The sequence below is a fragment of the Euprymna scolopes genome, chromosome 17 (genome assembly GCF_053919585.1).
Source record: "Euprymna scolopes isolate OS-2025 chromosome 17, ASM5391958v1, whole genome shotgun sequence".
Taxonomy (NCBI): Eukaryota; Metazoa; Mollusca; class Cephalopoda; order Sepiida; family Sepiolidae; genus Euprymna; species Euprymna scolopes.
The window spans coordinates 31,755,228-31,764,877 of record NC_136498.1 but is presented as its reverse complement, the minus strand read 5'-3'; positions in this window follow the sequence as shown (position 1 = coordinate 31,764,877).

Here is a 9,650-nt window from a genome sequence, read left to right as displayed (position 1 = left end):
AAAATAGAATAAAATAATAAATCTGAATTTGGTTTAAATATAATATTATAATAATATATTTCTAAGAAAATTCATAGACACACATATATATATATACATATATATATGCATACACACATACATATATATATAAACATATATAATTATTTACCTTTTAATTTTTTGCGTTTTGAAATAAGCAATTAAAGTCAAAACATTTATATGGATGTTTATTGTAGCTTTTCAACTTATGAAATGATAAATTCTCAAAAAGAACGCTAATGGAATATTTTATATCGGTTAGCATACGTTTGATTAAAATGCTAAATTTAAAACTGAAGAAAGAAAGGGGAAGATAATCTTATTTCTTTAATTAAACAACGCTAGGGAGATAATTAGTGTTTAACTTAATTTGTTATTAAGGAATAATAAATTAAGCAAACAATATATTATAATCTATTTTGAAATTATTGAATTTAATATTTCATAATTTATTTATTTATTGAAATTAAAAAATATATCATAGGTTAAGGTTAAGAATATATTTTAATAATATATAATAATGGTCGATATATCAAATCAATTAATAATAACAATAATATTGATGATAAAAATTTTTTTATTAATAAGCACGTGAAGTTATAGTTTATTTTAATATTGAATATTAATAAGTTACATTTTAATGATTTAAGGTGGTTTATATTTATTAAATTTAAACTCACATTTATGACTGCATGCGGAAATAAGTTCTTCTCTTGAATTTAATAGGGTGGTTCTATATTTTATATCTCCATATTTGAAAATTTTTTAGGGTCTCTTTTGTACAAAGTGCACAGAATTTATCTCTTGGCTTGTATGCTTTGTAAGATCCTATTATTTGCCATTTCAAATTGAAAGAAATATTGTTATCTTTGAGTCGCCAAATATGCTTGGATAGGGTAGTTTGGTTTAACAGGGAGTGATTTTTAAATGAATATTTGTACGTTCAAATTCTATGTTTTATTTAGCCAGATGTGAAACCAAAATATATTGCCTCTTGTTAAGTGTAATTATTTTCCGGTAGATTAGGTGTTGGATTATTATATGGTGGGTTTGTCTGTATTTGATTGGTAGATTGGTTAAAGTTGGTGTCATTATTTAATCGGGTGGTTGAGTTATGGTTGCTATTAAATTCATTTAGATTTGGGGTTTTTGATACTGTGCAGCTATAGACTACAGTTTTTATTTTACATGAGCCTTGTAGGGGACATTTATTTTTTCTTTTACAGTTACAGCTTGCTATATTTTGTATAATTGTATTTTGTAGCTTATTAATTTTTCTATTGTTAGAACTAACTATTTTTTTATGAAAGTTTGGCATAGTAGAGTAAGACGCTTTGATTGTATTCTTATTGGATATTTTATTATATCTATGAGGGTCTTTAAAGTTCCTATCCAATATTTTTTAAAAATTCTCTGGCTAAGTTTGTCTGGCTAAATTAGCTCTAGGATATTTACCTATCGAGCTTATTATATATCTAAATTACAACGAGCACTTTTTATTTCACTGTATTTTAATTAAATTAGTAATTTTAATATTACATTAAAATACACTCTGCTCTTTAGACTATTTTTCTAATCTCCTTTAAATTTATATAAATATATATATGCATATATAATTTTCAGAATGTGATATAATATCTAATTATTTCCCCAGCCAGACAACGTCGCAGCTCACAAAACCCAAGAAAGCTAACAAACCGGAAGTCCAAGATTCAGATTTCGCCCTGATATGGCTCATCAGTTAGATACGCATCAGTTAGATACGCGAGTTCGGATGTGTCTAACTGATGAGCCTAAATGGGGGCGAAACTCGAGTCATGGATATCCGGTTTGTTGGCTTTCTTGTTTTCGTAGCGCTTGTGAGCTGCTACGTTTTTTTGATGTAGAATTGATCATGTATATATATATATATATATATATATATATATATATATATATGTGTGTGTGTGTGTGTGTGTGTGTGTGTGTGTGTGTGTGTGTGTGTGTGAGTGTGTGTATACATATATATAAATATATAGACCAATAAAAAAGAGACTTAGCAGACTTGAGAATTACAAAAATAAAAAAAACAAATTGCAACATCTTCTTACAGAAGAGACGTTGCGAACCTGCACCTGCTTTATCGTTATTTTCATGGCAATTTCTTGTCTACGCTCGATCTATTGTCCCCCTCGCCCAATTTTCACGAGAAACACTCGTCTAGCTGTATCTATAATTTCCCCATTCTTTATCTGTGCCTAAACCAAAACGTACATTCCATAAACAAAGTTTCTTTCTTAGAACCGAATACCTGTGGGACTCTCGTCCACTTGCCTGCTTTCCGGCTGACAATAATGATCGTCTTCAAGTCCAACATAAACAAGTTCTTGATGAGCCGTTTTCACTTAAGTAATCCTATTTTCCAAATTTCTACTACTAACAATTACAACGACATTGTCCCATAGACCACTGTGCACATTAACCCTTACCCACGAGTGACCTCTGGGACTTGATAAGTGGTGACTCCTTCATGAAAAAATACTTTCACATTGACACTGAATATTGATAAGAAAAAATACAAAGGAATATAGATAGGGGAACCTAAAAAACAAATAAATAATCGGAAACATGGAGAAGATAAATAGCAAAATTAAAAAGAAATTAAAACAGAATGAAGATTAATAAAAACACTTTGAAAAGCAGTCACAAGTAGATATAGAAAGAAAAAAGCAGAGAAAACGACATAAAGAAACAAATAGAATGTGACTAGTGAACATATATAAAAGGACTAGTAAAAAGAAGGTAAACATTGAAAGTAGAATATTTTACGAAAACAAGGAACGTAAGGAAATAAAATAGAAAAAAACATGAAGGGAAAGAAGGAAATAGATAAGCAACTAAAATTTAAACAATACAAATATATAAAGAAAATAAAACAATGGTGAAATGGTCTAAATATAAAAAGAAAATAAATATAGAGAAAAATAAACTTAAATAAAGAACAAATATATTTATTTAAAGAACATGGACTCGATGAAACTAATAATCGGTAAAAATAAGTCCTTTAAGTAACTGAATGAATCAAAAACAATATAGGAACACTAAACTAGTGAATACCAAATGTCAAATGAATGAACAATGAATGAATATTATGTCTGCAGTATTTTAGAGTACTTCCCAAAGTAAATATTTGATTAATTAAACATAAAATAAAAAAATTAAATAAAATCAACGTATCAATGGCAAGCTCTCTACCGCGAAATAAGAATCAATCCTTATCTATACAATCCTTACTGGAGATGTTTTAAAATGAATCAAAATTAGATTTAAACTAAAGGAAAGCAGTTATTTCTTTTAAGATGGTTGTAGAGTAACAAACCATTCAATTTTTTATGGTAAGAATTACAACAGGAATTCATATTCCAAAGTATAAATGTCTTGAGAACAAAATAATCCGTATCAAAACAATGTGATGAGAATATAGAAATAAATAGTATATTTGCAAACTGTTTTATTGATATCCATTTTTAATGACATAAGAAACGTTTAGTAAAATGTGCCATGTTTTCCCAAGTCAAAAAGACATGCAAAATATGCGTTTAACAATATATAAAAATTAGGATATATATATATATATATATATATATATATATATAGTGGAAATGGTAATTAATAAAAACTGAAGAAAGTGCTCAATACTGTTGTAGAGCAAGTATGCGTTTTATTTTTTATTACGTATCTTTCTGTTAAGTTACATTATTGTTTCAGCTACTCGGCCGTTTTTTTTTTTGGCCGTCTGTAGCTTCCTCAGACTTTTACAGAAATGTTCGCTACTTTTGGATGAAAGAGTGAATGAGGTCAGTGGGTGCGAGAAGGGCGGAAGAAAGAGAGGAAGGGAACAAGGGGGAGGGGGCGCTTGGTATGTTCGTAATGTTTTAGTTTTGGAGTTAAAGGAACTTGTGGGGGAGGGTCTGGGAAGTTCATTTCTGGTGTGGCTGAGGGCATAGGGATACATGGAGGGGAAGGGGAATATTTAGGGGGTGGGAGGAGGGGGGTTACTTTAAAATTTGAGTCTTAATGTTAAAGATTTTATGCGTCTCGTTGGTGAGATGATTTCTTGGTACGTATGTCTTGACCTGTTGGGTGTTCTCTTATGTTTGGAGGGGGGGGCTATGATTCGGTTTATTTATTTTTAGTTTTTATTTTGTTGTTAATTTCGTTCAAATATATGCACATATGGGCATATATTTTCACGCCAGGGCGGGGATGTATGTGTACATGTGACCGTTTCTTTTAAGTATATATGTGTGTACGTGTCCATATGTGTACCCGTCTCCGCAACTGCTAGCTAACCCTCTCCAAACAATTAACAACAAAATAAAAAACTAAAACCAGTTCTTTACAACAAATGCCTTAATGAATCATGCTTTCCGGGCTGTTGGAAAACTGCTTCTGTGGTACCAATATTCAAGAATTCTGGCGAAAGAACTGACCCATCAAATTATCGCCCCATTAGCCTCCTCCCACTTTTCGCCAAAATATTTGAGACCATAATAAACCATGCTCTAGTCCGGCATCTTACAGATGCTAAACTTCTGACTGACAAACAATATGGATTTAGACAAGCCCGTTCCACAGCTGACATCCTCACTGTAATCTCTGAACGTATATACCATTCACTGGACAAAGCGGGGTTGGGCAAAGCCGTAGCTCTAGATATATCTAAGGCTTTTGACAGGGTATGGCACAAGGGTCTCCTCAGGAAAATTAAATCATACGGTATCACTGGTAGAATACTTAACATAATTAAATCCTTCTTAGATAAGAGAAAAATCCAGGTTGTCCTCGACGGTCGTACATCTAAACAGTGTGATATAAATGCGGGAGTGCCTCAGGGGTCTATCCTTGGACCTCTATTGTTCCTAATATTTATTAATGACCTCCCCGACAAAACTGCCTCTGAGATGGGTATATATGCTGATGACACTACACTCTATAACAGGCGCGACAGGAAAACAAATGAACACATATCTAAAGAAATGGCAAAAACACTAGAGGATAGCCTCCAATCTGTAGTGGAATGGGGACATAAATGGATGGTCACATTCAATGCTGCCAAGACTAAACTGGTTTCCTTCAATAATTACAAGAAACCTTCTCTGCCACCAATAGCAATGGCCAGTGACTCCCTGTCTGAGAGTACATCTTTCAAACTGCTTGGCCTAACGTTCACAGGAAACATGAGTTGGAACAATTATATTGTAAACATTGCCAGGGCCGCTGCGAAAAAGGTAGACTCTCTCTACCGTGCTAGAAAACTACTGACACCTGAAAGTATCCTGTTCCTCTATAAGGCCACCATTCGCCCATGTATGGAGTATTGTTGTCACATTTGGGCTGGTGCGTCTGCTACTAGTCTCTCTCTCCTAGACAAGGTTCAAAAAATAGTCGCCAATCTGATAGGCCCTGAACTGGAATCTAATCTTCAGGCGCTGTCCCATCGACGAAACGTTGCATCCCTCTGCTTGTTCTACAAGTGTTTTAATGGCGAATGCTCTGACGAACTGCAGGCACTAGTGCCCCCACGACGTAGACACCCTCAACAAACCCGACAGGCAGCTAAATCCCACCCCCACACACTAGAGATCCCTAAATATAAAAGATCTTTCTACTCCAGTAGTTTCTTCCCCAGAACCGCTAAACTCTGGAATTCCATTCCAGGTTCCTGCTTCCCTAACTGTACTGACATGCAGAAGTTCAAGTGCAACGTGAACCGATATCTTGCTGCAAAATCCCAACATAGTGCCCCAGTAGTTGCTGCCCCTGATAGTAGCCCCCTACACCAAAGTGGCAATGCGCCTTGTTTGGGGTGAAAATGTAATTAAAAAAAAAATTAATTTAAAAAAATCGTGGTGAGACGACAACAACTGTAGTAGGCGGTAATTCCTGCGGATGCAGTTAGAGGATTCGGAGTTCCTATCCCGTCGCGGTAACCACCTGACAAAGGCCAGAGGAATAGTTGGTCGAAACGTCGTAAAACAATGAATAACAGATGAGGATAATAGTCCGCAATAAATAAATGAAATTCTCATTAATAAAACCAAATCTCGAATATCTATGTTAATAAATTACGACATCGAAATATCTTTACAAAGGTACTAATTTAAAATTAATAACGTAGACGTTCTGTTAATGGTAGATCGCAAATACGAGATTAAGAGATGTGAACATGAGAATTTTAATCTAAAAATCTAAAATCAAAGTGCACGTCCTTGATAAATAAATTTAACTAAACAATAATTGCTCAGTAATTCATGGCAGTCTGCTCTTATCTAATTTGACAGGTTGGTTTTTAAGGAGCAAAACTGATTTATACGGTTCTGTGTACGCGGGAACTCTTTTTCTATTTTTCCAGCAAGTGGTGCAGGTGAAACGAATTTTTGATGAGGTAAATCCGGATGCATTTAAATACAACACTTTTTTAGGAGTTTTTGTTTTATGCTATATTTTGCTTCAATTTTCATCCTGAACGATGAAAATTACAATAAACATGTATCCTGTATATACTTTTCAGCGATAATAAATATCAATTACAATAATTTACCGAATTTCATTCAATTTTTTTTTAAATTTAGTATATCACTCAATATTGCCGCCATGATCAGTGTGACAAAAGAGAGAATTTCTTTGTATTTTTCTTAATTTTCCATTGAAACACCAAACAAAATCCGTTGGTATTCATCGATATTTATTTTCGAAAAAACAAAACTGTGCCATTTTGGTGAACGATATTTATTTTCTCATACATATTTACTGCTATATATTTTTACGTTAATATTTGATTCAGGTTGAATCATCGAAAATCATAAGATTTAATTTCAATTAAGAACGTTACAAATCATATTAAGATGAAATGTTAATGTTTTTGCTCAGTTTTAAATTATGAAACTTTTTTTGACCAACGATAATTAATTAGATTAATATATAAAAGCTTATTGTAGTGAATGGAGTAATCATCATCATCATCATCATCATCATCATCATCATCATCACCATCATCATCATCATCAACAGAATCAGCAGAAGCAGCAGCTGCATCATCATCATGATCATCATCATCATCACCATCATCATCATCATTATCCTCATTAGCATTACCATCATAAAAAGAATTTTCATCACCATCATTATTATTGTCATCATCATCACCATAATTGTTATTAGCATTATCACATATCATAATAATAATTATTTTCATCACCATCATCATCATTGTAATCATCAACATAACCATTATCATCATAATTATTTTCATCATAAAAATAACCATCATCATCATAATCATTATTATCATTATTGTCATCATCGCCATAATAATAATAATAATAATAATAATAATAATAATAATAATAACTATCATCATTGTCATAATCACCACCACCATCACCATCATCATTACCCCTATCATCGTCATCATTATTGTTGTACCCATCCAGTCTTGGAGACAATGGATACATTCTGCGAGTGTACCTGCGCATTTAATTGTGAACAAGTGTTCGCGATTGGTGCCAACACTTTTACTATGTCCATCCGCTTAATTTAAGTGGCAAACGAGTAATCCAGGACGACTGCAAGCAGTGCCTATATAAGCGAAGAGCACATACAGCACCATGTGGTCACCCATTTTTGTACTGCCTAATCACAAAAGTGCTTCACTTCTGTTATCTAATCGAAACTGAGTTGTCAAAATTATTAGTCCACATAGAGTAGTTTTGGTGCGTTCTAAAAAAACTGCACCACGTGAATGCACGTCATCTCTGCGCGTTTGTAATCCAACTAAATGTCTCCATGTTTTTTTTTTGTTTGTTCTTTGTAAAATTTCAGTATTCACTGCTTCTGCGTTGATTATTTACTGTTCTTGTTGCATCATTGTCTGTATGTAGTTTTAGGTTATGCTGACGATTTTATCGTCTCTTTTCTTATATATATGGATAATGAGAAGCTAAAGAGTTAAAAGCATTAACGTGGGGAAATTTGAAATACTGGCCTGCGTGCTCGATTTCCTCTCTACGTCTTCTCGGTTCTTATTCATAAAGGCGTATTTAGGCCCAATTCTTGATTAATGAGAATTAACTTACATATGAACCTATATATTCGAATCACATAGTTGTTATTTTATTTTACTTTCATTTTGGGACAAGCTTTAGTCGTCAAAAATGAGTCAAGAAAAAAAAAGGGAGAAAGAATAAGTGTTAATATAACAGCTATATACATAATATCTAATTTATACCAAAAGAAAAAATTCTTGGCCCTCGAGTTAAAATCAAAGTGTAGTATTTGTTTCTCAGATGCTACACGTCCATTTCTTCTTCTCTATCAGTGGAGGAGAAACATTTCACGACTGAGACAATTTTTATTTTTGTTCCTTTTTTTCCACGTTAAAAATGACCCTGGTGTTTTACGCTTGCCGTGTGGGAATGTAAAGTAAATAAGACATCTATGTATGCCACACCTCTAAACGAATGTCTCCTGTCTCTTCGTAATGTTGTCCAAGACTTCCCTGTCTTTTTATTTTGGATTTTGACTCTTTAATTAATCTCTCTAATCTTTATCCAACCTAAATATCGCATTAGAGTATTATATATTCAAATGTGTTCTCGTAATATTTTTTCTATATGGAAGATAAGTGTTCTTACCGTGGGAGAATAACGGAAAAGGTCTCTGCGATACTAGCATTACTAAGTCACAAATCAATAATATAAATCGGCGTGGAATAATCGGCATGTGCTGCACTGGTGACCGACGCAAGAGACATAGTAGACATTCAGATAGAGAGGGAGTGAGAGGGATTAATGGCTAATGCAACCGTACTGATGTAACAACAATAATCCATGCAATGTTGAATGGTAGAGGGAGTCCACCTTATTTCAGGGTCCTTGTACATGTTATTTCGGCAATTAGAAAAATTCATTTTACATGTAATCTTTTGATTTAAAATTTCGTTACAATTATGTGTGCTTCTTTTTGAAGGTTTAATTTATGCTCACATTAATCACATATTTTCTGTTTCTTTTTGTCCTCATATAAAGATCCAACAAAATTTTATAAAAAATAATACATCAAACTAGAAAAAATGCTGGATTTATAAAAACTACCATTTGTGTGTTTATGCTTAAATATGACCTCAGGAAACATATGAAAGAGCTAGGTTTACAATACCTTGGGCAATGTATGAAATAGTATTTTCTAAAAGTTATTTAACAGAATAATTTTTTAAATCTCCAATATTTTCACACATCATTAAAGATTTTCCTAAGAATTTTAATTCTAACGTTCCTTTACAAAATGGTTGTTTTCTCATTATAGTCATATATAATTAAACAATTCAACTCAGGTGAGCAATGATGAATTTTGACAGGTTTGTTCCATGTCTAATTAACACAGATGAATCAAATGGAAGTATCTTTCAAACAGGTATGAAAGCTGTCAATAATGGAGTGGATTAAGGCGGGTTCTTTTCCCTTATTGCAATATCCAGCTATAAACATATTCTAATTATTTATTTTGGATTTTGTCTTGTTCTCTAGCAAAGAAAAATATCTCATTCTAAACGGATAAAGGTGTTCCTTCATAATAACTGCTGGATGATA